General features: G+C 44.3%; 2 long non-coding RNA genes and 1 gene segment (V, D, J or C); 1 reads left to right on the top strand and 2 right to left on the bottom strand.

Moving 5' to 3' along the window:
• LOC119854484 overlaps positions 1–26,601 on the top strand; it is a 104,906-nt gene that overhangs the window by 35,646 nt on the left and 42,659 nt on the right.
• LOC122459741 overlaps positions 1–26,601 on the bottom strand; it is a 283,098-nt gene that overhangs the window by 218,807 nt on the left and 37,690 nt on the right. Inside the window, exon 2 of the long non-coding RNA XR_006280617.1 lies at positions 2,824–2,831. This is a non-coding gene — a long non-coding RNA (uncharacterized LOC122459741). The remainder of the gene's footprint in view (positions 1–2,823; positions 2,832–26,601) is intronic.
• The window catches only part of LOC122459744, a 43,385-nt gene continuing 37,197 nt past the window's right edge, over positions 20,414–26,601 (bottom strand). The window contains exon 3 of the long non-coding RNA XR_006280620.1: positions 20,414–20,506. This is a non-coding gene — a long non-coding RNA (uncharacterized LOC122459744). The remainder of the gene's footprint in view (positions 20,507–26,601) is intronic.

Genomic DNA, 26,601 nt, shown 5'->3' with positions numbered 1-26,601 from the left:
TTCTTTTTGGATGCCTCAAATTCTGGGTATTTGAGGATCAGAACAGAAAGATGGGCTCAATGTTCAATGCCATCAGCAGCGTTGCCATGTTTGAGTAGCAGAATTGATATCCTGAGGGCTAGTGCTGTCTGGGCTGGGAAGGCTGCAGAAGTGGCATGTCTGAACCCAGGAGGGAAGGAACAACTCACCTCAGTCTATAGCAGCACTCAGTCTTACACACACAGCATGGCAACAATGGTAGGCTGCATGAGAAGTTGTGTCCTCTCCTTCTAGTAGCTATATGGGGCATTTGCGTGAGGGGGAAGAGGAAAGCTAGGCAAGTTCAGAGCATAACACCCTAACAGAGGTTTAAATTAAATATATACCACAAATAGAAAAAGCTATAAGAGGACCCAAAAAAAAAAAGCCACCATGGCTAACCAACAGAGTAAAAGAGGCAGTTCAGGGGAAAAAGGCATCCCTTAAAAATTAGAAGTCAATCCTCCTGTGGGAAAATAGAAAGGAGCATAAACTCTGGCAAGTCAAGTGTAAAATTATAATTAGGCAGGCCAAAAAAAAAGAATTTGAAGAGCAACTAGCCAAAAACTAACAGCACAAAATTTTGTGAGTACATCAGAAGCAGAAAACCTGCCAAACAATCAGTGGGGCTACTGGATGATGGACATGCTAAATGAGCATGTTCCCATTGGATGCTCCATCATAGGGGAGGTTAATTTACCATTCTCTCAGCACTTCTTTCACTGTAATTAACCCGGCTGTGTCTATGGGTCATCTGTAGGCTGAAGCGCCTCTCTAACAATATACTGAAGTACAGTTTCACAAATATTTTTATGTCCTTGAAATCCCAAAAGCAATTTTTCTGTGCTCAGTAACTTGAGACAATAACTTCTGTGTCTTGTTTGCTTCCATGCCCATCAACCACTACAGGCCATAGCACCTTGACAGCTCAACACACCCCAGAAGCAGCCTGGGTCGCCGAGCTCTCACAGACCGGTCCAAGAGGAAGCATTTCCATGAGGACATAGCCAATAAGTGTTGGATCATATTAAAGAAGTTCTGAATTAAAATCACAAATGAGTTTGATTCCCCATAGTTTAAATTCCAGGGTATTACTAATTAAGAGGTCTCTTGGGTTTTGTTACTGTTTCTCTCCCTCTATGTATGAAACTTGCAAGCTGCTAATTGTGTTAGTACATTCTAGGACAGAGTTGTTACAAAGAATTGCTTTGAGAGCAGACAACTACTCACACAGAGAGAGACTTAAAGCAATACCCTGTAACAACAGAAACAGCACCCAGAGACTCTCCACCCTTCTGTTGTATTCATCTCGCTTTGTTAACAATTGTGATTAAAATAGAGATAGAGGATGGATGTGGATGGATGCTTGGTGTGGGTAATAACTGAATGATCAGGGAGGTGCCCGCTTAAGAATCCAGTGTCCATCGGCTGAAGAAGGCATCAAGTGGAAATAACCAAAGGACCCCCGGAGCGCAGACTGGAATCCACCCAACAGCCTCAAGAATGGGAGAACCAAAGAACAAGATAACATCTGGCAGCACAGATCCGTCAGGAATGTGCCATCTGCTGATTGATTCAGCAACAGCATGATGAAGCAATTCCCATAGACTGGCATAGGAAGAAATTCCTATAAAAATGGACTCTAGAAAGTGAGAACTTTGGGGTCTGATTCTGCAAACCAACTTCCAGGAGCATCAGATGAGCATCTGACAAGGCCCTGCTCCCTCCTCATGTCCAGGCCACCTGGCCAGTGGCTTGGCATGAGCAACTCTAAGGCTGGTAACTATGATAACAACCTTGCAGAACCTGTGTGTGTGAATAAATATGAAATTGAATAGAATGTTATAGCTATAACTAACAGCTTACTATGATTCTTTCTGTACTCACAATAAATGTGGCATTTTGCCTTTTCCCCTTTAATAAGATTCTGCTGGTTTTTATTTTATTGGTATAACACAAGCAGGTCCAGTACCAAAAAGAGAGGGACTTACAGCAAGGAAAGGCAAAACAAGAGGCAAGGGGAAAGGCTCCAGCTGGCTACACAGCTTGAGGACAGGATTTATATGAAGGAAGAGGCACTTGCTTCTCAGTTCCTGGAAGAGGAATAACAGTGAAGGAAGACAGAGCACAGCGGAAAGAACTGTGAGCGGCTGCTTTCGCTAATCCTGCTGCTCCTGTCCCACAGCCTGAGTCCCCTCCACGGTACAACATGCTGCAGACCAGGAATAGTTTGGATAATTCCAGGGCTGGGTGGACCATACAGTTGGGCCCTATCAGTGGCTGGACAGGCCAAATGTACCCCAACCAGTCCCCCACACTATACTCCTCCCCCATGGATGCCTCCACTCCCCCTACCCAGATACTCAGTGCGTGGGAAAAGTGTCAAGAAGGGAGAGGAGAACAGGGGTCCAGGGGACATGCCACAGGAGGGGGGTTCCATCTTGGAAATTGTTTCCTTGCTTGCTTTTGTTCATGCACTTTGTTGATGTTTTTGGCATTACCAGTGTCTTGCTGTGCTAATGGCAGCTGGCCTGCCTGGAAATGGTTTAATATTGTGCTTTTCTAACAAGTGTTCAAAAATAAAGGTTTTTATTTTATTCAGGAATTGTATTACCGTCACTGCATCACACCATCTAATGTGTATTTCACACAACAAAGACAAACATGATAAGGTGCTACTTTGAAGTTGCATGCCAAAGCTATTTATTTCTCAATACAGATATCTAAATCCACAGTACCTCCTACCCCCTTTTCTTAAGTGGTCATGTCATTCATAAGTACAATGCATGGCAATCAACCTTCCACCCCCGTACCTAAGGGGACCATAAGGACCAACATAACAATGGAGTAGTGTGCTGTGCAGCTTAGGTAGTCATGAGCTCCTTGAGGAGGGCAAACTATAAGCAGAAGAGTCCCATCAATGGCCCAAGAGCAGTTTGGAAACCCCTCTCTCTCAAAGCCAGCAATTACTTCAGCAATATCTTTATGCCCACAACCTTGGGGGTAAACCACGTGCCTGAACGCCTCAGATATTGTTAGATGGACTCAGGCTTGCATACGGATGTTGGAGCCCCAGGGTGGAGTCCAGGTTCAAAAACTCTAAACTTAGGGTCAGCACTCAGTGTAGACATTCGAGCTGTGAGTTCTCAGACCCAGCATCCACTGACTCGAGTTCCACTACCCCTGGACTGGCACTGCTGCATAGATATACCCAGACAGACATTGGAGATCCACATCCACACTGGAGGTTAATTTGTGGGCTTTAGTTAGGTCCTTGAGAGAGAGAGTGAGCAATCACAAAAGTCACCTCCAGATAGACACACACACACACACACACACACACACACACATTCTTCTATAGTTTGGAGTTATTTCTATCTGGGATTTTGGTTCGGGCCCAACTCTAATCTAAACACTGTACACAGAGCAAAGCTCTGCCACTCTTAGTCCTGAGCTACAGTTAAGACTTCTCACCAGCATAGCTATGCCACCATGGGGATGGGTTTTTGACCAACACAGCTATGCTGCTATTGGCGTTAGAGTAGATGCAGTTATGCAGGCATAAACGTGCTTCTGTCAGCATAGATTATGTCACCTAGGGAACTGGTGTAAACTGTGCTAGCAGAAGCACTTCAATACTGCAGCCACACTCAGAGGGTTTGCCGGTATAGCTCAATCAGCGTAGCTTTACTAGCAAAACTTTTCTAATATGGACAAGGCCTAACACGCTATGGAGAAAAAACTATGCTCACATGAAATCGTATGATATGAGATGTTAATATAGGATATAAGTTAAGCAGAGTTGTATGATGGGCTATGCTAGGGATGAAGACCAAAAAAAAATATGCCATTATGTGCAGAGAGGGACAGAGGCTTGGACTCCTGCATGGAAGCTCTTCCCAGATTGCCCTCTTGGATCTCTGGGGGGTTGGATAGGCACCTGAGGGTATGTCTACACAGCAACTAGACACCCATGGCTGGCCCGTGCCAGCCAATTCAAGCTCACAGTGCTACAGAGCTGTTTCATTGCTGCAGCTTGAGCTCTGGGACGCTCCCACCTCGCAGGGTCCTAGAGCCCGGACACTAGCCCAAGCCTAGAAGTCTACGCAGCTATGAAACAGCCCCTCAGACCAAATCCCACAATCCTGAGTCAGCTGACACAGGCCAGCCGCAGTTGCTGTGTAGACATCCCCTGAGGGGTAGCAGGATCACAGAGCAGATAAGAGAGCTAGACTGTGGTTGCTAAGGCAAGCACTGATGGGCTTTTGTAAGATTAAGCTTTCCCTCTAGCAGTAGGATGTAGAAGGGTTACTGAAAGCTCCCATTACATTAATACGTTTAATCTGGTTAAAGAGAAGTCTGCTGGTATTTCAAACCCAGCAGTCAGAGGCCCTGAACAGATCTACAGGGTCCTTGAAACAGAGTTAGAAAAAGCGAACAGGATCACCCAAGATTCACAGGCAAGTGTCCTGAGAGGAAGATTAGAGGAGTAAAAAGGCTGTACTGGCAATTCGTAGACAACAGTGCTGAACAAAGTGTGTGTTTCAGAAGGGGCAGATCAATGATTCTCATGATGAGTAGTAGCTCATCCCACAAGCAATCCCACTGATATCACAGAATCATAGAACTGGAAGGGACACTGATAGGTCATCTAATCCAGTCCCCTGCACTCAAGGCAGGACTAAGTATTATCTAGACCATTGCTAACAGATGTTTGTCCAACCTGCTCTTAAAAATCCCCAGTGATGGATATTCCACAACCTCCCTAAATAATTTATTCCAGTGCTTAACCACTCTGACAGTTAGGAAGTTTTTCCTAATGTCCAACCTAAATCGCCCTTGCTGCAATTTAAGCCCATTGCTTCAGGTCCTATCCTCAGAGGTTAAGAAGAACAATTCTTCTCCTCCTTGTAACAACATTTTATGTACTTGAAATATCAATAGAAGGATTCCCAAAGTGAGATATTACTCAAAGAAAGCTCAGACTCTGGCTCAAAGTTACCAATGACACACACACACTGGGTATTGCATTAAAGCATATATTGATCACAGGAGCCACAGCGAACTCCATGTGGGCAATACTCAGTTCCATCCATAGGTGCTGCATTCTCAGACCAAAGACTGTACATGGTGCTTTCTCTGTTCTCTCTGCACAGGGGCACAGTGAATGTATATTTACATGGAGCAGCTGCTTTGCATATTTCTGCCTAAGAGGCATTTCCTTGCAATATAGGGTAGATATAAATTATTTTCTTAGACTTTATGCCTTAGATTCTCAGTGTCTGTCAGACTAGAGGGACAAGGATGATTTCACAGAATCATCTGATCTGGCTCCTAGTGCTCTGGATTCAAGGTAAGAACATCATCAGGAGAGATTAAGACAATCTCTCAACATGTTTTAATTATCAGACTTCTTCATCAAACCCACAATTCCATCTGGCTCAGACTTGAATGTAACTAGGTTGTCTAAATGAAGATATCTGCAGATTTCTTTTTTTTTAAAGTGTATTTCATTTGATATTACTTACAATGTTTTTCCTCTCATCCAGATGCCAAGGGGCAGATTGTGCTGACTCAGACTCCAGAATCCCTGGCAGTGTCTCCAGGAGACAGAGTCACCATCAACTGCAAAGCCAGTTCCAGTGTTAGTAGCTACATGGCCTGGTACCAACAGAAATCAGGACAGGCTCCTAAACTCCTTATCTACAGCGCTTCCACCCGTCCCTCTGGTGTTCCAGACCGGTTCAGTGGCAGCGGGTCTGGCACTGACTTCACTTTTACAATCAGCCAAGTAGAAGCTGATGATGCTGGAGATTATTATTGTCAACATGCTCAAAACTGGCCTCTCACAGTGATACAGAGCAATGCAAAAACCTCCCTGCTTTCTTCAGCTTCAGTTCCTCACTGTAACAGCTTTTTTCCTGCAGTTAGTCAAAGTATCACACCAGTTGCTGTGTCTGAGATTAGAAGAGTGTCTGTCAGTTTCAGGCACCTCACCCCATTGTCCATTCCTTCCTGTTATTTCTACAGATCCCTTACCAAAGTAGCACAAAGGCTGGAATTTACAGGGTGCTAAATTAATATACATTCAGCAGCCTCCTTTTAAATACTGAAGAGTATTTGCTCTTATAGGCTGGATCCAATTTCCCATTAACATTGCAATACAAGTCCAACATATCAACTGAGAAATGGCAATCACTGTATAAAGCATCCAGAAATTACTTCCCTAAGCAGAACCAGCTGACTGGCTGCCTCCCTCCCTATACAAGCATCAAAGCAGTTAGACCCCTTTCCACAACATGGTGCATGTCCTTAAGTCTGTTCCCATATGGGACAGAGAGAAAGATTCGCTACATTACTTTTCCTGAATCACTGCAGACATGTTTGTATTCTGGTCTAGATTTCAGATAATCTCAAATAGGAAAGGAAAGCCAGTTTTTAGCCAAAAGCAATTGCACCTTATCTTCTATTCACTCAGCCCTGGGCAGCAGCACATATCTCTTGTACCATGCATTGGGTTGCCAACAAACCTTTATTACTGTAGAAGGGACATCCCTTATTTCTTCATCCTGTACAACGCGATTGCTGAGTGCTGCAAAAAGCAGCAAGAAATAACCTTGGTGAATGTAGGTGGATACTGCTTATTAATTATTACTAATGATCAAGATAATATCAGGGGGAGGGGTGGGGCAGGGGGTGCTAAAAAACAGTCCCTTATTTTTTAATTACAGTGTTGGCAAACCAGTGGGCAGCGTGCTGCTGTTCTGTGCAGGTGTTTAACTGGGGAGGTAGTCCTCCCTGAAGACTACTGCAGCCTCCATTGTCCTTATGCATCCCCACCCAAGGCGCAACAGAGAGCACTGAAACTTGTGGTAGCAGCAATTCCTCACACTTCTCCTGACCTTCCCTGGGCCCTTCTGCAAACAGCCCTGACATGCTGGTGTACATAGATTCCCTGCGAAGCTGGGAGCATTTCATTATCTGCTCATGCTAAGTTTCACTGCATCACTCAATAGAAACACAAAGCAAACAATGAGAGTATTTTATCTGGCCACCGCACTGTACAGACAAATCTTCCCACGCCCTTCCTTGGTACATGGGTAGCACTACCGTCCCATTTTATAGAAGGGATAACAGAGGGAAAAACAACCAAGTGCCTTGATCAAAGCCACACAAAGTCAGTGGCAGAGGCAAGATTAGAATTCTGACCTCCAGCTTCCAAACACTATGCTTATGCTTCCACACCACACTGAATGGCAGGGGCTAGACACTCCCAGGGGTTTGAACCCCAAAGAATAACCCCAATTGACTCAACTGATGGCCTACAATGACATTGTGTGTAAAACGTGTTGAGTAAAACCTTTTATGAAAGCTTGTAATGTTCTACACTTAACCATCATTATGAGCGATGTATACAAGCCATGGTTATGAATGTATGTATTTGTGTACGTAGAGAACTGTGTTCAAACTCTGGCTCCAAATCACAGCTGGAGAGTGAGCAATCAGGCAGGGAGAGGCACCTCCCAAGCCAGGTGTTTACACAAAACCAGATGCAAAGTAACCATCTACTGTACAACCCAGCAGTAGCCAACAATGGACCATTAAAGTCAATGGAAAGGCATGGGGACAATGGTGGGGGATGTCCCCATTTTGAATATTTATAGTGACTGAAGGGAAAAAAACTGAAAAATCCTTTTAAAATGGAAGTGGTTTGAAGTGAAAGGCATCCAGTAACTGGCAGGCATCCTCTAAGGGCTTGTCTACACTTAAAATGCTACAGCGGCACAGCTGTACCCCTGTATTGCTTCAGTGCAGACCCTATCTAAGCTGACGGGATGGGTTCTCCTGTCGGTGTAGGTCAGCATTCCTCAAACTGGGCGTTCCGACCCGAAAGGAGGTCGCAAGGCTATTACAGGAGAGTCCTCTCTGATGGACCGCAACCTTGTTGTGGTGGTGAGGCTTGCATGGACTTATGACCCTCTGAGCTATATCATCCGGAGCTTTTATACTCCTGGTAGGGTACTCCTTGGTGAGCAGGTCTGAGGCAAGGCTCCTAACTAAGCATGGTCCAAACTTCAAAAGACCCCAATGGTGGATCGGGCGCATACAGAAGGTCTTCTAGTACTCTGCGGCTGTGAAGGTGGCTGAGGGCTGCAGCAGCGAGGCCGGCCCTTGGTGTCTTGGATCTCCTTGACACTGGGTCAGCGTTTTCCTCCTGTCAAGTTTCATGTGGTTACCACTTGCGCAGCCGTTTCCCCACATTAAAAGATTTCATGCACAGGCCTCTGCCAAAGGGTTGACACCCGCACAAAGCCCTGCAGCGACGGATGAATGGCAGGAAAGAAAGGAACAGTGATCTCTGGGAGGCTTTAGTCACTAAACTGCATGCAGGCGGTGGCCGTGTGATGGTCATTTTGTGCTTGGTTGAGACAGAAGTGCATTTTGGCAGCAGTGGCTGAACAGGATCCCCTCTGCACACCCCAAATGGGGAGAGGGCTAGAAAAGGTGCCCCAAACATAGGCTCCAGTGGGATCACAACTTTGCGGCAGAAACAAGAGATATAAGACAATGAATTTTGCCACCTGGAATGTCCACAGCCTTATGGACTCTCAGCACACTGAATGCCCAGAAAGAACTGCCATAATAGCCAGAGAAGACTGGTAAGACTCAACACTGACATTGCAGCTGTTAGTGAGATCCATCAGGCCAGTGAGGGCCAATTAAAAGAGGATGGAGGTGGCTATACCTTCTTTCGGACAGGAAAGCCACCAGAAGAGAGACGCATTCAGGGAATTGGCTTTGCCATCAAAAATAAGATTGCCAGTCAGCTTTTAGAACTTCCTGTGGAGATCAACGAGTGTCTCATGACTCTTCAGCTCAAGCTTAGCAACAACCACTATGCCACAGTCATCCATGGATACGCCCCAACACTCAATGATGAGGAAGACAATAAGGAGCAGTTTTATAGCACTCTCAATGCAGTCGTCACAGCCACACGTAAGGCAGACAAACTCATCCTCCTGGGAGATTTCAGTGCCAGAGTCGGATGGGATTCCCAACTCTAGAGAGGGACAATAGGCAAAGAAAGGGTGGAAAACGTAAACCCCAATGGTATTCTCCTCCTCAGCAAATGTGTGGAGCATGACCTGCTCACCACAAATACCATCTTTAGGCAGAGTAAGAAATTTAAGACCACCTGGAAACATCCTCGGTCTAAACACTGGCACCTCATTGACTATGTTACAGTCAGAACCTGAGATTATACCAATGTCCGTATAACATGACCTATAAGAGGTACCAATCACTGTTGGATAAACCATTGATTAGTAAGATCAGTCATGTTTCTGCAGCTCGCTCCACCAGACCGCAAACACCCAAAGACTAAGCGAAAGCAGTACAACGTCAAAGCACTTCAAGACCAAACCAGAGATGTTCCAGCAACATCTATCTGAGAAACTCTCTAACTTGCCTGACAACATCACTGATACTCAAGAGCACTGGGATCAAGTTAAAAACACCATTCACATTGCATTGGTGACACCATAGGATATTCCACTCATTGGCACCAAGACTGGTCTGACGAGAACAATGAGGAAATCCTAGCATTAATTCAACAGAAAAGAAATGTATTTTGTAACTGGCAAAATGATTCCTCTAACAAACAAAAACATGAGGCCTATCACCTGCTTAAAGCCAAAGTCCAAAGGAGGCTATGTGGCATCAAAAACAAGAGGTGGCAAGAGAAGGCCTCTGAGATCCAGGGTTTCATAGACCAGGATGAAGAAAAGGAGTACTTGTGGCACCGTAGAGACTAACAAATTTATTAGAGCATAAGCTTTCGTGAGCTACAGCTCACTTCATCGGATGCATTTGGTGGAAAAAACAGAGGAGAGATTTATATACACACACATAGAGAACATGAAACAATGGGTTTATCATACACACTGTAAGGAGAGTGATCACTTAAGATAAGCCATCACCAACAGCAGGGGGGGGAAAGGAGGAAAACCTTTCATGGTGACAAGCAAGGTAGGCTAATTCCAGCAGTTAACAAGAATATCAGAGGAACAGTGGGGGGTGGGGTGGGAGGGAGAAATACCATGGGGAAATAGTTTTACTTTGTGTAATGACTCATCCATTCCCAGTCTCTATTCAAGCCTAAGTTAATTGTATCCAGTTTGCAAATTAATTCCAATTCAGCAGTCTCTCGTTGGAGTCTGTTTTTGAAGCTTTTTTGTTGAAGTATAGCCACTCTTAGGTCTGTGATCGAGTGACCAGAGAGATTGAAGTGTTCTCCAACTGGTTTTTGAATGTTATAATTCTTGACGTCTGATTTGTGTCCATTCATTCTTTTACGTAGAGACTGTCCAGTTTGGCCAATGTACATGGCAGAGGGGCATTGCTGGCACATGATGGCATATATCACATTGGTAGATGCGCAGGTGAACGAGCCTCTGATAGTGTGGCTGATGTGATTAGGCCCTATGATGGTATCCCCTGAATAGATATGTGGACAGAGTTGGCAACGGGCTTTGTTGCAAGGATAGGTTCCTGGGTTAGTGGTTCTGTTGTGTGGTTGCTGGTGAGTATTTGCTTCAGATTGGGGGGCTGTCTGTAAGCAATGACTGGTCTGTCTCCCAAGATCTGAGAGAGCGATGGCTCGTCCTTCAGGATAGGTTGTAGATCCTTGATGATGCGTTGGAGAGGTTTTAGTTGGGGGCTGAAGGTGATGGCTAGTGGCGTTCTGTTGTTTTCTTTGTTGGGCCTGTCCTGTAGTAGGTGACTTCTGGGTACTCTTCTGGCTCTGTCAATCTGTTTCTTCACTTCAGCAGGTGGATATTGTAGTTGTAGGAATGCATGATAGAGATCTTGTAGGTGTTTGTCTCTGTCTGAGGGGTTGGAGCAAATGCGGTTATATCGTAGCGCTTGGCTGTAGACAATGGATCGAGTGGTATGATCTGGATGAAAGCTAGAGGCATGTAGGTAGGATGACCAGGATGACATGAGAAGCTTCTTTCAAGTACCAAAAGCTATATATGGGCCACACTCCAAAGGCCCAACCCCCATACGTTCTCAGGATGGCTCCACCCTCCTCAAGGACAATACAACCATTAAAGAATGCTGAAAAGAGCACTTTGAGACCCTACTAAACCATGATCTCTGAAGACACCATCAAGTTTATTCCACAATGCTCAGTAATGGAACATCTTCCTGATCCCCCATCTTCTGAGGAAGTCCAGCATGCCATCACTAAGACAAAAAAATCACAAGGCACTAGGCCCAGATGGCATCCCAGCTGAGGTTTTTAAAGATGGTGGAACAATGCTCCAGCACAAACTTTGCCAACTCCTTGACAAAATCTGGACCTGCAAAGAAATTCCACTTGATTTTAAGAATGCCAACATTGTTACAATATTGAAGAAAGGGGAAAAATCTTTGTGCGGGAATTACAGAGGTATTGCTCTCCTCTCCATCGCAGGGAAGATTCTTGCCCAGATCTTACAAACCGCCTCCTTCCCCTTGCTGAGGAACTCCTCCCTGAATCACAGTGTGGCTTCAGGCCATTCCAAGGCACAACCGATAAGATCTTCATGGCACGACAGATTCAGGAGAAGTGCAGAGAGCAACACCAGGAACTGTTCATGGTATGCATTGACCTAATCAAGGCCTTTGACTCTATCAATCGTGATGCCCTATGGAAGGTGCTGTGTAAGTTTGGCTGTCCAGAGAAATTTATTTCCATCATTAGACTACTCCATGATGGGATGACTGCTACCATTTAGTGCAACAGCTCAGAGACTGAACCATTCACACTGGCGTCAAACAGGGCTGTGTTGTTGCTCCAACACTCTTCTCTTTTTACCTTGCCGTGATCCTGATTCTCATTCGTGACCGCCTTCCTGACAGAATCGGGATTGGGTGTCGTATGGATGGCCAACTGTCAATCTTCGACGTCTCCAAACAAAATCTAAGATCACGATAATTGGTATCATGACCTTCAGTATGCAGATGACTGTGTCATTCTTGCACACAGAGATGCTGACCTGCGGAGCATCCTAAATCTTTTTGAAGATGCCTATCACAGCCTGGGTCTCTCTCTCAACATCAAGAAAACCAAGGTACTCTACCAGCCCTCACCTGCACAAATTACTCTTTGTACTCCACAAATCACCATCAGCAGAGAACCCCTGGAAAATGTGGACCATTTTCCATAGCTTGGCAACCACCTTTCCCAACCAGCCAGCACTGACACAGAAATTGAATACAGGATCCGCTATGCCAGCACATCTTTTGGAAGACTACTCAAATGAGTCTTCAATGATAGGGACCTACAAACAAGTACCAAGATCTGGGTTTACAAGGCAGTTGTCATCCCCACCCTTTTCTATGGGGTGAGAACTGGATAACCTACTGACAACATCTCAAGCGGCTGGAGTGCTTCCAGCAGCACCGCCTCACGAGGATTCTCATCTTAAAAAGGGAGGCCTCAACCCAACAAACTGGGAGGACTCGGCACGTAACAGGACACGGTAGCGCCACACCATACACTAAGCCACAGCTCACTTTGAGGGGAACAGACTTGATCATGAGTCAGAGAAGAGACAAAGGAGGAAAGAAAGGGCACAACACTCCAGCCAACAACTATGTCTCCTCCAAAATTACACCTGTCACTTCTATGGGAAAATCTGCAGGCACGAATTAGGCTCCTCAACCACATAAAAACCCACCAATGAACCCCCTTGGCAGACATCATCCTCGCACTGAGGTACAGCCGAAGAAGATAGAAGGCATAGTATTGTGGGCTTACTTCTGGGCTGCCTTCAGAAGCTGGGCAGCCGGAGTGCAGCGGCTGCTGGCTGGGCACCCAGCTCAGAAGGCAGCATTGCCACCAGCAGCAGTGCAGAAGTAACAGTAGCATGGGTATTGGGGACAGGGGATTATCACAGCCTGAAAGTGGGAGGCCCAGCAAAAAAAGTTTGAGAACCCCTTTGCATAGGTAATCCACCTCCCCGAAAGGTGGTAGCTTGGTCAACAGAAGAATTCTTCCATTGACCTAATCAGGAAGCTGCCTGTGAAATGCTGGACCCCCCTCTGAACTAGGGGATATGCTGGGAAACTGTGGCAAAGGCAATAGGTAACTTGTATTAGAAAAGGGATTTTATGTAAGATAGAAATGTAAAGCCTGAGGTTGTCTCTCTATGTTTATTTTCTGTGTAGCTTGCGTACATTTGCTTCCCTTACTAGTTCATCTCTGAATCTGGGGGTTTGCTATTAAATAAACCTTTTGTTTATTTGAACCCCGAGCAAGGCTGTGATATGGTGTGGGTTAAAGTGAATTGATAGCTGGGGGTGGGGCAGTTTCATGCTTTTGGGGGTGATGAACCAGCGGGGAAAAGACCTAGTGTGAGGTAATTAAGCACTCAAGGATGGATTTGGGGAGACTAGGGACTGGAGGGGCTGCAAGGAGTAACTAGGCTGGTGAAAGCTAGGGTGAGACCCTGTGCTTGCAGGCAGGCTTCTGGGACCAGGGATCTCAACCAAAGCTGCACAGCATCAAGGCACCCAAGGTTACTAGGGCAGGCAGTGACAGAATCCCTTAGGGTCTGGGTGATCCCCAAAATGTCACAGCCACACTGTCTAATAGAAACACAATGTGCTATAGGGAAGAGTGAGAGTGTGATTTACAATCAGCCTTGGAAAGAGTCAAGTATTTGCCTACTGCTGACTTTGATAAAAATGCAAAAACCCTTAATGTTAACATTTGAGGTGGATATTGAGCTGAAGTCAATGGAGCTCTGCCACTTTACACCAGCTAAGGATCTGGCCCTTTATTCTAAAATCATAGGATTAGAAGGGACCTCATGGGTCATAATGCATGCGAATCACTTCTCCAACCCCAAACCCTGAGCCTATGATTGAGGCACCCAAAACAGATGCTTTGTATCTCACTGATCTCTCCCAGCTACTCTGAGCAACCATCTCTGCTTCCATTTCCTGACTAAAGACAACTTCCTTGAAGGTCTTGTTTCCACAGGGAGCAGGCCAGATTCAGGATCTATTGAATAGGAATCAGTGCAGCTGCACCAGTGTTGCTGTCCTGGTGTAGAGGAGGATGTGCAGCAATGGCACAGATTCAGCTAATCAGGATTTACCCTTGCTAATTCAGGATTAGCCCTGCCTGAAGCCCCCATCACCCTCCAATAGTTTATCTATCAAAGAGAGCTCATACCATTTGTATCATTGTGATGAGATCGCCAGTGTAACAGTGATACTATCCAGCATCACAGCAATAATAATAGGCTGAGAACATTTATTCCCATTCATCCCTGACAACAGTCATTTTAACATACAGGCTCTTGTCCCCAGAACTGTCTTGCTGAACTTGCTTATATCTCACTTATGGCCCCTTCCCTTCCCTTCTCTTTTTTGTGTGCATTTGTGGACCAGGTGTGACTTTTCATATCTGAGTCCAATTTGCATATTTCACACCCAAGCAACTATCCCCTGCTGCTCTGAGCAGTTATAAATGATCCATGTCACTCATTACTGTTTGTTGATTGGCATTGGACCACTCAGACATATCAAAATGAGCTCATCTGGCTGTTAGTGCTCTGGATCCAGGATAAGGATCAAACCAAGAAGGAATCGGACGAATTAAAAGTACAATGATTCTCTGAAATTTTTCAAAGAACTAGAAATGTTGTATATTGACCCATAAACGATAATCTACAATCAAAATCCTTTTAGTTAGCCAGCTCTTTGTGACAGGAACTGACACTTATGTGATGGCAGAACCTCGGGCACAGTCAGATCCAAATTGACTGAGGCCTTTAAATGATGAAGAACACTAAACAGTCTTCAGAGATCAACACTAATTTATTAAAATCTTTCTCTCATTTTAACCAGAATTAAGAAAAGAAATAGGTTTTAGAAAATAATGAGCAACAAGAAAAGGGGTTAGACTGAAAAAGCCATCTGGAACTTGATGTTAGCATCATCACTAGGTGACTAGGTACTAGTAAGAGTGTCAAGATGCATATGGGAATATTTTGCAAACACAATACTGTTTAGTTTGATTGACTAGGTCTGTATTTGTATTAATTTATATTTTCTTTGTAAACTCAGGCTCCAGTGGGCAGACTGTGATGACACAGACTCCAGAATCCCTGGCAGTGTTTCCACGTGACAGAGTCACTATCAACTGCAAAGCCAGTGCAAATCTTACAGGCACTTATACCTACTTAGCCTGGTATCAACAGAAAACTAGACAAGCTCCTAAGCTTCTTATCTATGATGCTTCCACCTGCGCCCCTGGGATCCCAGACCAGTTCAGTGGCAGTGGGTCTGGGACTGATTTCACTCGCACAATCAACATCTTACAAGAAGATACAGGAGATTATTATTGTCAGCAAGCTATGGCTTCACTTCCACAGTGATACAGACCAACACAAAAACCTCCCTGTATTGTTTTATTCAGTGTAATAGCTGCTTCCTTCAAACAGCCACCTTCTCAGTGCAAATGCCAAACGTTATCTGGGGACAAACTTTCAGCCCCAGAGACAAATATCCTTGCACTCACTCACATGAAATAAAATATAAATTTTGCAGTTTGCAGCAAGAGAAATTTCCTTCCAAACAGAAGAGTTTGTAACATCTTCTCAACCATGGTGACATTTGCCTTGAAATTACTTCGCACCCTTCCTAATTGTAGGGTGACCAGATAAACTGAAAAAACGGGACGGGGGTGGGGGGTAAGATGCACCTATGTTAGAAAAAGTCCCCAAAAATGGGACTGTACCTTTAAAAATGGGACAGAAGGTCACCCTACCTAATTGTTCCTTTAGAAGACAGTGTGAGCATTTCAGGTCAGCCCAAGACTTTACTGACAGTTCTGCCAGGGGGGAGAGCAGAATTGATTACCTCAGCTGTAAAGTTTACAGATGCTCGAAGGGAACAACTCACTGTACCTCTCGTGACCCACTGTGATAAAAACATAGTATGACAGGAGAAGGAATCTGGGAGGATCTAATGATTCACTGGTACAGAGAACATTGTAGAAATGCAGGGTCTTGGAAAGGGGAAGTACATTTGTACCTGAGAAGGGTTCAGGAGAGTTTGTGGGCAAAAAACATCACTTAACATTTTTAAGTGAAGTACTGAGGAGAGACCCATAGGGGCAGCTCAGAGACACGGGTCATGGATCTGATCCCCATTCTAAAGGGTCACACATATTCCAGCGGGAACCTGCTAAAAACGTCATGTGGCTGCTCCACAGAAATACTTCCTGCTGAAGGGCCAAGTCCTCCCCAAGCACTGACTGTCAGCAATCATATAAAATAAACGCTTCAGCACCCTAAATAACAGGCCCATACACTGCAGGTCCAATCCTTCCCTAGATGTCACTCCTTCTGATTTCAATGGAGCCTGTGTCTGAATTGGGCCTCACAGCCTGTATCAGTGTCACAGCAATCCACAGGACTATTATGACAGGAGACTGTAGCACTGTTTTATATAGGCATGTTTCTTTCCTTCCCCTAATTAGTCCCCAGCTAGTACTATGCAAATACTCTGTATTCATCTTCTGGTCCTTCAGCAGGTTAACAATGTTTAGATAATATAAAGTTATTCTTGGACATATTTCTTCTTTTCTAGAGAAATTACAGATAGATAAAGATAGATAGAATGTAGCTATGGGAAGGGATTGGGGTTTCTGAGTATTTGGATTGGGGTTTTTTGCACAATATTTTCTTCTTTCCTGGGGCTTCCTTTCTCCAACTGTGCTCAAAACAAGCATTAAAGGATTTGTGCAACTTTGAAACCAACTCATTTGAAAGGTGCTGTTATCTCAACAATTTCTGGATCTAATGAATTCAGATTTTCCCTACAAGGTCTGCCCCAACCTCTGACCTCACCTACCATTTTTCAGACTTCTCTGACTTCTTTTGTAGATTTCAGGGAGAATACACAATTCAGCTTTAAAAAGAAATTTAAATGCAAAGAATACTATGCGAGTGTTTACATGAACTTACTAAAAAGACAGGCCAAAAGGCTGTTCACCTAATAAGCATTAGGTAGCTAAAGGCATCTAAAGTAATGTAAATGTATTCTTGATTCTCTTTAACATGTGTACAGTCAGATTCAATGTCCTATAACCTATTTGACTAAAAAAGCTGAATTCTACACAATGGCCATCAGATGGCGTAACTTCATATATAGGAGCATCTGAAATTCCAGATGTGTGAAAAAAATGCAAATAAATCACTTCTAAGAACACTATGCCCCTTCCACATGGCACCAATAATAGAGGCAAGAATTAGGCCCTCTGTGTCCAACCATGGAGCCAATGATTCAGGGAGTGAGACAACATGTTTTACATGGTTATAATCATTATACCCATTCTAAAATAAGGCAAATAAATCAGTTCTGTGGACACTGTTCTCCTCTACAGAATCCAAAGAACTCTCACTGGCCCACATTCTGATCCCACTTAAACCACTGTAAACCAGGGGTAAATGGAGTTACACCTGTGTAATCAAGATCAGAATCAGGCCCATTGATTTTCAGGGCAGTTACTTATATCTTGCCACGGTAGAATCAGTCCCTATATTTCTAACGGCTGAGCATCATCAAGGGTGAGACGAGATGCTTTGTGTACTCAGAACTGCCTGATCTTTCCCTCTTGCTCTCAGCTGTTATAAATGTTCTCACAGCTCAGATGCACCAAAATGATCTCAGGCTCAGTTCATCTGGTTGTTAGCGTCATGGATCCAAGGTGAAAATTAAACTGAGAGGGAACAAGATGGATTAAAAGTATAATTAGCCCTTAAAGAAAAATGGAAATTCAGTTCTCTAGGCTATCAAATCCTGATTATTCCTCAGAGTTGCACACAATTCCCAGTTAACTCAGTCTCACCGAGAATAGCAAAAAGAGAGAACGAACGTTTAAAGAAATAAGGGCCTGATCCAAAACTCTTGGAAATCAATGAGGCCCAAATCCACCAAGGGACTATAGTGTAATTGACACTAGGGAAACTGAGGCAGGAATCCTACCTGAGGGCTAGCCAGACCCTGGGTCTATGCTGGATTAGAACATAGTACAGGACCACTCAAACTGCGGCAGCACAAAGCATCTACAACAGCCCATAATCTGTATAGCCATACAGGGGCAGCACAGCCCAAACCATAAGTGGCATTGTCAGGGAGGATTTGTGTGTAGGGTGCTCAGAGACTGTGCTGATTTTCTCTCTCTCTCTCACACACACACACACACACACACACACACACACACACACACACACACAGAGTCCTAGCACAATTTAAAATCACTCAACCATTGAAAGAATCCCACAGGTTGGTAGCAGCAGCAGAATCACTTGCTTCTATAGTCTCACTGTCATCAGTGGGAGCTGCAGAGATCAGGGGTTGTATGACCATGGAGCTGTACCAGGGAATGGACGTTTACTGAGCAGCCTCTTTAAACAAGAATCTAAACTTCCACATCACTGACACCACACGGCCACGTTCAACTGCCAGTGGGAGATGCTGGAAGCGCCACACTTTTGAAAATGTGGCCATATATTTTAGTTGCTGAAATATGGATTTATGAGTCTAACGTTAGATCTCCAGGAATGAAAGCCATGATCTATTTACGCAATGTTACACAGAACACGGGAGCACCGACACAGGGCTCACAAACTATTTAATGGGATGCTAGCCTATTTTTCTATATTACATTTACCTTTGGGATTTAAATGGCAGAAATAGGAGATTAAGGGTCCCACAACCCTGTGCATCCCTATAGGGTCTCTGAGGTGATGTATCATAAATCCAGAAGAGAACAGTAGGGAAGAGAGGCGTTAGCCCTGATGCAGGGAAATCAGCACCAATGAATTCATATTTATGGGGAAATTCCTACTATAACGACAATTCTGAGTTCATTAAATTTAAAGCAGCAGCCCCGCAACACTGATGAGCTGAAAACATTTATTTCCATTCCACTCTGACAAATGCCACTTCAGCATAAAGTGAGGGACAGGGACTTTATTAACATGGGTATTATCAGCACCCATCAAAATAGTGTCCTGATCCAGACATGGGGGACCACAGACCCCACCATCTCTATTATCAGAATTGCCAAATTGAGGGTGCTGCCCCAGCGCCTGTCAGGTTCTACTTGCCTATTTCATCCACAGCCCCTTTTTACTTCCCTTTTTCTGCATGTTTTAGGTCAGATGGAAATTTTCATCTCTGAACTAAATTTGCATATATCTCATCCAAGGGACACTGCCCTGCGGCTCTGAGCCAGTACAAATGTTCTGTGTCACTTGTTACAGTTTAGTGATCAGCAGAGGGACAGTCAGACGTAGCAAGATGATCTCGCAGGCTCAGCTCATCTGGCTGTTAAAGCTCTGGATGCAGGGAAAGGATCAAGTGAGCTTGGGCTGGATCACTGAAGCTGCAATAAGCCACACAAAAATTTAAGAAAAGTTGTATAATGATATATAAAAATTCTTCAGCTCATGACAGTAACTTCTGAAATGCCAGTCTGCAAAAGAGACCAAAAATGGTTTGATCAAAATACAACTGAAAACACATTGGGATGAAAGGATCTCCTCAAACTTAACATTAGTGTCATTCTCAGAAGATCAACTATCAGAAGACAGAAAGAGACAGACAGGAATATTTATAAAGACAAAATAGTCTGTCTTTGATTAAATATATATTAATTATCTATATTTATGCTATATGTATATACAAGAGAAAGAGACAGTACATGTACATACTAATTTATATTCTGTTTGTTAATTCAGACTCCAGTGGGCAGATTGTGATGATGCAAACTCCAGAATCTCTGGCACTGTCTCCTGGTGACATAGTCACTATCCACTGCAAAGCCAGTTCAAGCCTCACCAGTGGTAGCTCTCACTACTTAGTCTGGCACCAACAGAAATCAGGACAAGCTCCTAAGCACCTTATCTATGCTGGAAGCTCCCTGCAAACTGGGGTCCCAGCCCGGTTCGTGGCAGTGGGTCTGGGACTGATTTCACTCTCACAATCAATAGGGTTGAAGCTGAAAATACTGGAGATTATTATTGTCTGCAGCATCACAGCTACTCTTTCACACAGCAATACAGACCTATACAAAAACTTCCCCCATCCTGTCCCTTTCAATGTAACAGCTGCTTCCTACACATAGTGTAGCTGCTGCACTAGATTTCAGACAGTGTTTTGATCAGTCTTTCAACACTAGGCAGAGTCCCCTGCATCCACTGCTGCCCTATCTATAATACTGTAGTCTCTGTCCCAAAACCAGTGTCCCACTGCTAACAGCAGTGTTGACCTGAGCAGCAACAGTTATCCTGGAATTATAGGGCAATTTCTCAGTGGTTCAGTGGCAGTGGATCTGGCACTGATTTCAGTTTTACAATCAGCAGGGTTGAAGCTGATGATGCGGGAGATTATTATTGTCAGCAAGGCTGGAGCTCACCTCTCACAGTGACATAGACCAGTTCAAAATCCTCCCTGCTCTGAGCTATTTCTGTTCCTCACTGTAACAGCTGTTTCCTGTACAGTGACTGCATCAGTACAGCTACTGCCTTCTCAAAAGGAGTTGGTGTCTATCAGGCTTTGAGGCTCTTAACCCATTGTCCAATTCTCTCCCTAAATTTACAGTCAAGACATGATTTAACAGGGAGATCTATTACTTTACACTTAGTCTCCGAGGTGTGTGGCTCTTAAAGGCTGACATTATGATACAATTCTAGCACTTTCTCAGTGAGCTTACAATACTGAATGAGATACAGATTCCCAAATGTTAAGGCCAGAAGGGGCCATTATGGCCTTCAAGCCATAGATTTTCACTCAGTATAAATCCCATAACCTCTGTTTGAGCTATAGCATCTCTTTATAAAGACATCTGAGCATGATTTTCAAAGTACTTTTGAAAATCTCACTCTCTATCTTGGTTTAAAGACTAAGTAATGGAGTATCCATCACATCCCTATACAAGTTATTCCAATGGTTAATTATCTTCATTATTAAAAAATTGCTTGAATTTAACCAGCTTTAGCTACTAACATTTGGATCTTTAATGTCTGTGTTAATTAAAAAGTCCTCTATTTGAAATCTTCTCTCCATGTAGGTACTTCAACACTGTGAGCAAGTCATCTCAAACCTTTTCTTGGATAAACTAAACAGATTACGCTTCCTAACTATTTCACTGAAAAGGCAGGTGTCCCAGATCTTGAGTCATTGTTGTGGTTGCTTTCTGAACCCTTTCAAGTTTTTCAATATCCTTCAAAAAGCATACACTCCAAAACTGGACACAGTATTGTACGAATGATGCTGCTAATACAGAGATAACACCAGCTTCTCTACACCTATTTGATATTCTCCTGTTTATTCATCCAATGATCAAGCTAATTAGTTCAGCCACAGCATCACAGTGGGAGTTCATACCCCTTATCCACTGTGACACTTAATTTTTTTGTGACAATTAATTTTTTTCAGCGTCACTGCTTGCCAGGATACAATCCCCCATCTTGAGAACATGACCTATATTTTTTGTTCCTAGATGTAGGGCCTTGCATTTGGCTATACTAAAACATGTTAGCATGAATCCAGTTTATCAAGATATAACTGTTCTATCCTTATTATTTACCACTTCACCAGTCTATGTCATCTGCCAAATTTAACAATAATTTGTATTTTCTTCTAGATGATTGATAGAGATGTTGAACAGCAATAAGCCAAGAACAGATTCTAAGGGAACTCTATTAGAAATACCTCCACTGGATGATGATTTGCCATTAACAATTACATTTTGAGATATATCAGTTAACCAGGTTTTAATCCATGTACATGCTACGCTGATTTTGTTTAGTGCTTTTTTGTTTAATCAGACTGTCTAAGGAACTAAGTTCAATGCCTTCAAGACGCCTAAGCATAATACGTCAACAGTTACCTCTATCAACCAAACTTAACCCATCAAAAAACAACAAATTGTTGTAATAAGACCTATTTTCTATAAAACCATGTTGACTGGTACTAATTATCCTACCATCCTTTATTTTTAATTGAATGAATCCTATTTCAACCATTCCATGATTTTGCACAGGATCAAAGTAAGTCTAACTGGCCTATAGTTACCAGGGTCATCCACTTACCATTTTAAAATACAAACACATTAGCTGGGTCCCTGGGCATGGACCTAAAGTGTCTGTGTCGTAATCCCAGCCCTGGAGCTACCCTCTCACAGTGACCAGTATAAGCACTTCCCTGTTGGTTAGTGTCTTTTGCTCAGTTAATAGGTGCTTCCCTTAGATCGGGGTGGCCAATCTGTGGCTCCGGAGCTCTTCAGAGGTTAATATGTGGCTCCTTACCTAAGCACTGATTCCAGGGCTGGAGCTATAAATGCTAACTTCTAATGTGCTGCGGGGTGCTCACTGCTCAAACCCCCTGCTCTGCCCCCACTCCACCCCTTCCCCCAAGCCCCCTGCCCCTTCCCCTGAGCCTCGCATGCCCTTGCTCCTCCCCCCTCTGCTCCCATAGCCTCCTGTGCAAGTGAAACAGCTGATTGCAGTGGGCGGGGGGAGGGAGGAGTAGGCGCTGGGGAGTGGATGTGGGGGCTGACGACGTATTACTGTGGCTCTTTGGCAATGTACATTGGTAAACTCTGGCTCCTTCTCAGGCTCAGGTTGGCCACCCCTGCCTTAGATAGTCACACAGTGAATGGGATCCCTGCATGTTAATCCCTTGGGCTGGGTACCGGGATAAGTCTTGTCCTGCAGGCTCCTCATTCCAGGCTGCAGATACAAGAGGGGAGCTGAGCGCACGAAGTGACGCTGGAGGGGGCAAAATTCTGTCACCATAGGTTCCACTTCCTTACGCAGAGAAAACTCCTGCAAGGCCTAGTGTCCACTTGGGAACAGACCTAATTGATCCTTGGTGGCCAGGAATTCAGGTAGATGCACTTGTGCTGATTCTTAGGTGCAGGTAAGGACATGCAAGGGTTGGCACTGATGAGTTAATCAGGCTTTACCCATCACAGACAGGAACTCACCATTTATATGGAGTTTGGGCAGAGATATCTAGTACAGCAAGGGACACCCAAGCCACACTGATGAACCAAGAATATTTATTCAGGTTGCCATTGATTAGGGTGCATTTCAACACAGAGTTAGGGAACTGCCCAGGGCCAGCTGGCTTGAACTTTTTGTGCATGTTTTGCCCATTTTGTGCTCATTTTTGATCAGAAATGAATTTTCATCTCTGAATCAAATCTGTATATTTCACACCCAAGTGACATTTCCCTGTTCTCCGGATCTGTTATGAATGTCTCATCCCATGTCACGGTTACCAGTTTGTGGATCAGCAATCAGGCCAGTCAGACATATGAAGATGATCTTGAAGGCTCAGTTCATCTGGCTGTTAGTGCTCTGGATCCAGAGTAAGGGTAAAACCAAGGGGAAATGGATTAAGACTACAATGATCCACTGAAAAAAAAATTAATCTAGACATCTTCTATATCAAACCCCAAACATTCAGGGAGTGGCATGGACTTCTAAAAATTTTTGTCTTATTTTAAACTACAGCTTTTTTAAAAAAGGGTTTGAGAAAGTTATGATCAGTTGACAAAGGTGTGGAGGACCTGGAATTTACCATTAGCATTACAGCCCAGCAACAAGTTATAATCTGTACGGGAGGAGGCATATGGAAATCTTACCAAAACTGAAGATTATTTAGTTTAATTCACAATCCATATACAATGTAGTCACTTATATTCTGTTGTTTTAGAGGACTCCAGGGGAGAGATTGTGGTGACTCAAGATTCCAGAATCGTCTGTGTACGCAGGAGACACGGCCACTACCAACTGCAAAGTCAGTTCTGACACCGGCAACTCCATGGCCCGGTATGAACTGAAATCAGGACAAGTCCCTAAGCCCCTTCTCTATGGTGTTTCCAAATGTCCCTCTGCAGGGGGTCTGGCATTAATTTCACTTTTACAGTCAGCAGGGCTGAAGCTGATCATGCTGAAAATTGTCATTGGAACCAAGTCTGCCCAATGATACAGATGAGTACAAAACCTGCCTGCTCTGAGCCATTTCTGTTTTTCAGTGTAACAGCTACTTCCCGTGCGAGGAGACAACATTACTGCAACTGATGTCCTCTCAGAAGGTAACAAATGGTCTGCTAGTCACAAGACTTCTCAGCCCACTGTCCAGTCCTCTCATTTCCAGTGTCCCACAATGAGATACAGCGGGGACTACAATGAACTGGGAGATTTCCCTTACTTTACACTTAGTCTGTGCTAGGGGAGTATGCTGCTCATAAAGGCTGGACATTCCAATACAACCCCAGCACCTTCTCATGGAGACATAAGGATTTATAAAGCATCCCCAGTAGCACATTGCCTGCATGAGCTGAAACAGTATGGGGGCAGCAGCCCATACAATAATAAAATCAATGCCTCTGTCCCCACTTCCAACTCCACCAAAAACATTGCAGGGACTTGTCCAGAGGACAGAAATTGAGTTCCCCGCTATCCAGCCCACACACAGCAGGCCAGGCAATGAGTTATACCCCCAGATCTCTCCCCGCTAGAACAGAGAGTGGGCCTGTACAATAAGGCACAGGTTCAAAGTGTAATGGCTAAACACTGCTGGAAAGTGTGCCCCAGGCAATGGGGCTGTTTGATGACACTGTGGAGAGGGCCCCACCACCCAGCAGGGAAGAGATGCAGCTTTGTGGGGAGCTCAGCAACCATCATCAGTGGGGCTGCTCCCTATTCTCTGCCTCTCCCTCTCCACCCAGACTCCTATTCCCCTCCCAGCCTGGAACCTCCAGGCCAGAGGGACAGGGACAGGTTTCTCTTTTTCATTGTTCTTGTTCCTTTACATACCTGCAGAGTTTGGGGTGGGGGCTTGTCCCAACATGAACTAGGAATGGTGGAAGGTTGCTATTGAGGTCAGGGTCCTTCCCAGTGATTGGGGGACTCCCCCCGCTTGCTGGTAGCTGGATGCTGAGATCATTTATTCCTATTCAACCCTAAAAAACACCATTTCAACACAAGGTAAGCGTCAGGGACTGTGTTCCTATTTATTTGTACAGCATCTGCCATGACGGGTTCCTGATCTTGATTGAGCTCACTGAAGTAATCAGTGATAGCAGCAGCAAATCCCATTTCAACACAAAATGAGGGAGCTACCACAGCCCCTGTTAGGTTGAGCTAGTCTATTACCCCAGTGCCTCACCCCTTCCCTTTTTGTGGATGTTTGGATCAGATGGGAATTTTCATATCTAGCCCAAATTTGCATACTTCATGTCTGAGTAAGATCCCCCTGCTGCTCTGAGCCTTTTTAAAAGTTCTGTGCGGCTCATTCCACTTTGTTGATCAGCATCTGGTCAGTCAGACGTATCAAGATGATCTCCCAGGCTCAGCTCATCTGGCTGTTAGTGCTCTGGATCCACGGTAAGGACCAAACCAAGAGGGAACTGGCTTGATTAAAAGTAAAAATCCTCCTTTAAAGAGGAATGAAAAGATCTAGGAACCTTGTGTATCAAACCCTTAATATCCCTGAGAGGGTTCCGCTAACTTCTGACTGTCTTTGTCTTACTTTAACCACAAATAAGAGAGAAAGACCATGTTTGCTGTTTGGACATTGTGCAAAGTGCCCTGGGGTGGAAGGGAGTTTTTCCATTGATTCCAATATGTACCAAAAGGAGCAACTGAAAAAGGTGGTATAATGACAGAGGTGCCTAAAGCTGAACTTTAGCATCACTGCCAGGTGATGAACTATCATAACTAAGGAAAATGCATGATTTTGTCTAGTTCGAACTACCATAGAGTGAAGATGTATTCATTTATATTCTCTTTTTAACTTCAGATTCCAGTGGGCAGATTGTGCTGACTCAAACTCCAGAGTCCCTGACAGTGTCTCCAGGAGACAGAGTCACCATCAACTGCAAAGCCAGTTCCAGCCTCACCAGTAGCTCTTCAGGCAAAGAGCTCTTAGCTTGGTATCAACAAAAATCGGGACAAGCGCCTAAACTCCTTATTTATTATGCTGACACCCTGCAATCTGGGGTCCCAGCCCGGTTCAGTGGCAGTAGATCAGGAAGTGATTACAGGCTCACTATCAGCAGAGTTGAAGCTGAAGACGCTGGAGATTATTATTGTCAACAGTACAAGAGTGACCCTCTCACAGTGATACAGACCAGTACAAAAACCAGCCTGTGCTTTTCTGTTCAATGTCACAGCTGCTTCCTCAACAGAATCACCTCCTCACTGGAACTGCTACGCCTGAGGTCTGATCAGCCTTTCCGTATCTCAGCATTTGGGCAAGAGAATCCCCTGTGCTCTTATTGCTCCCCCAATTACAAGGCAAGTTTACTCTGATTGCCAAAAATAGTTCCCACCGGCTGCCCTATCGAGACTGAGCATTTCAGAATGGAAGTGTCCCGGTGGTGAACAGGCAGCACTACCATGTGAGAGAGTAGAACTGAGGGCAGGTTCAAAGATTCTCCATGGAAACTATTTTTGATGAACAATGTCTTTTTGAACCATATGAACATTTTCATAA

This window comes from Dermochelys coriacea, chromosome 4 (assembly GCF_009764565.3).
Source record: "Dermochelys coriacea isolate rDerCor1 chromosome 4, rDerCor1.pri.v4, whole genome shotgun sequence".
In the NCBI taxonomy this organism is placed as follows: domain Eukaryota; kingdom Metazoa; phylum Chordata; order Testudines; family Dermochelyidae; genus Dermochelys; species Dermochelys coriacea.
The sequence above is the reverse complement of the archived record's forward strand: the minus strand, read 5'-3'. Positions and strand labels throughout refer to the sequence as shown.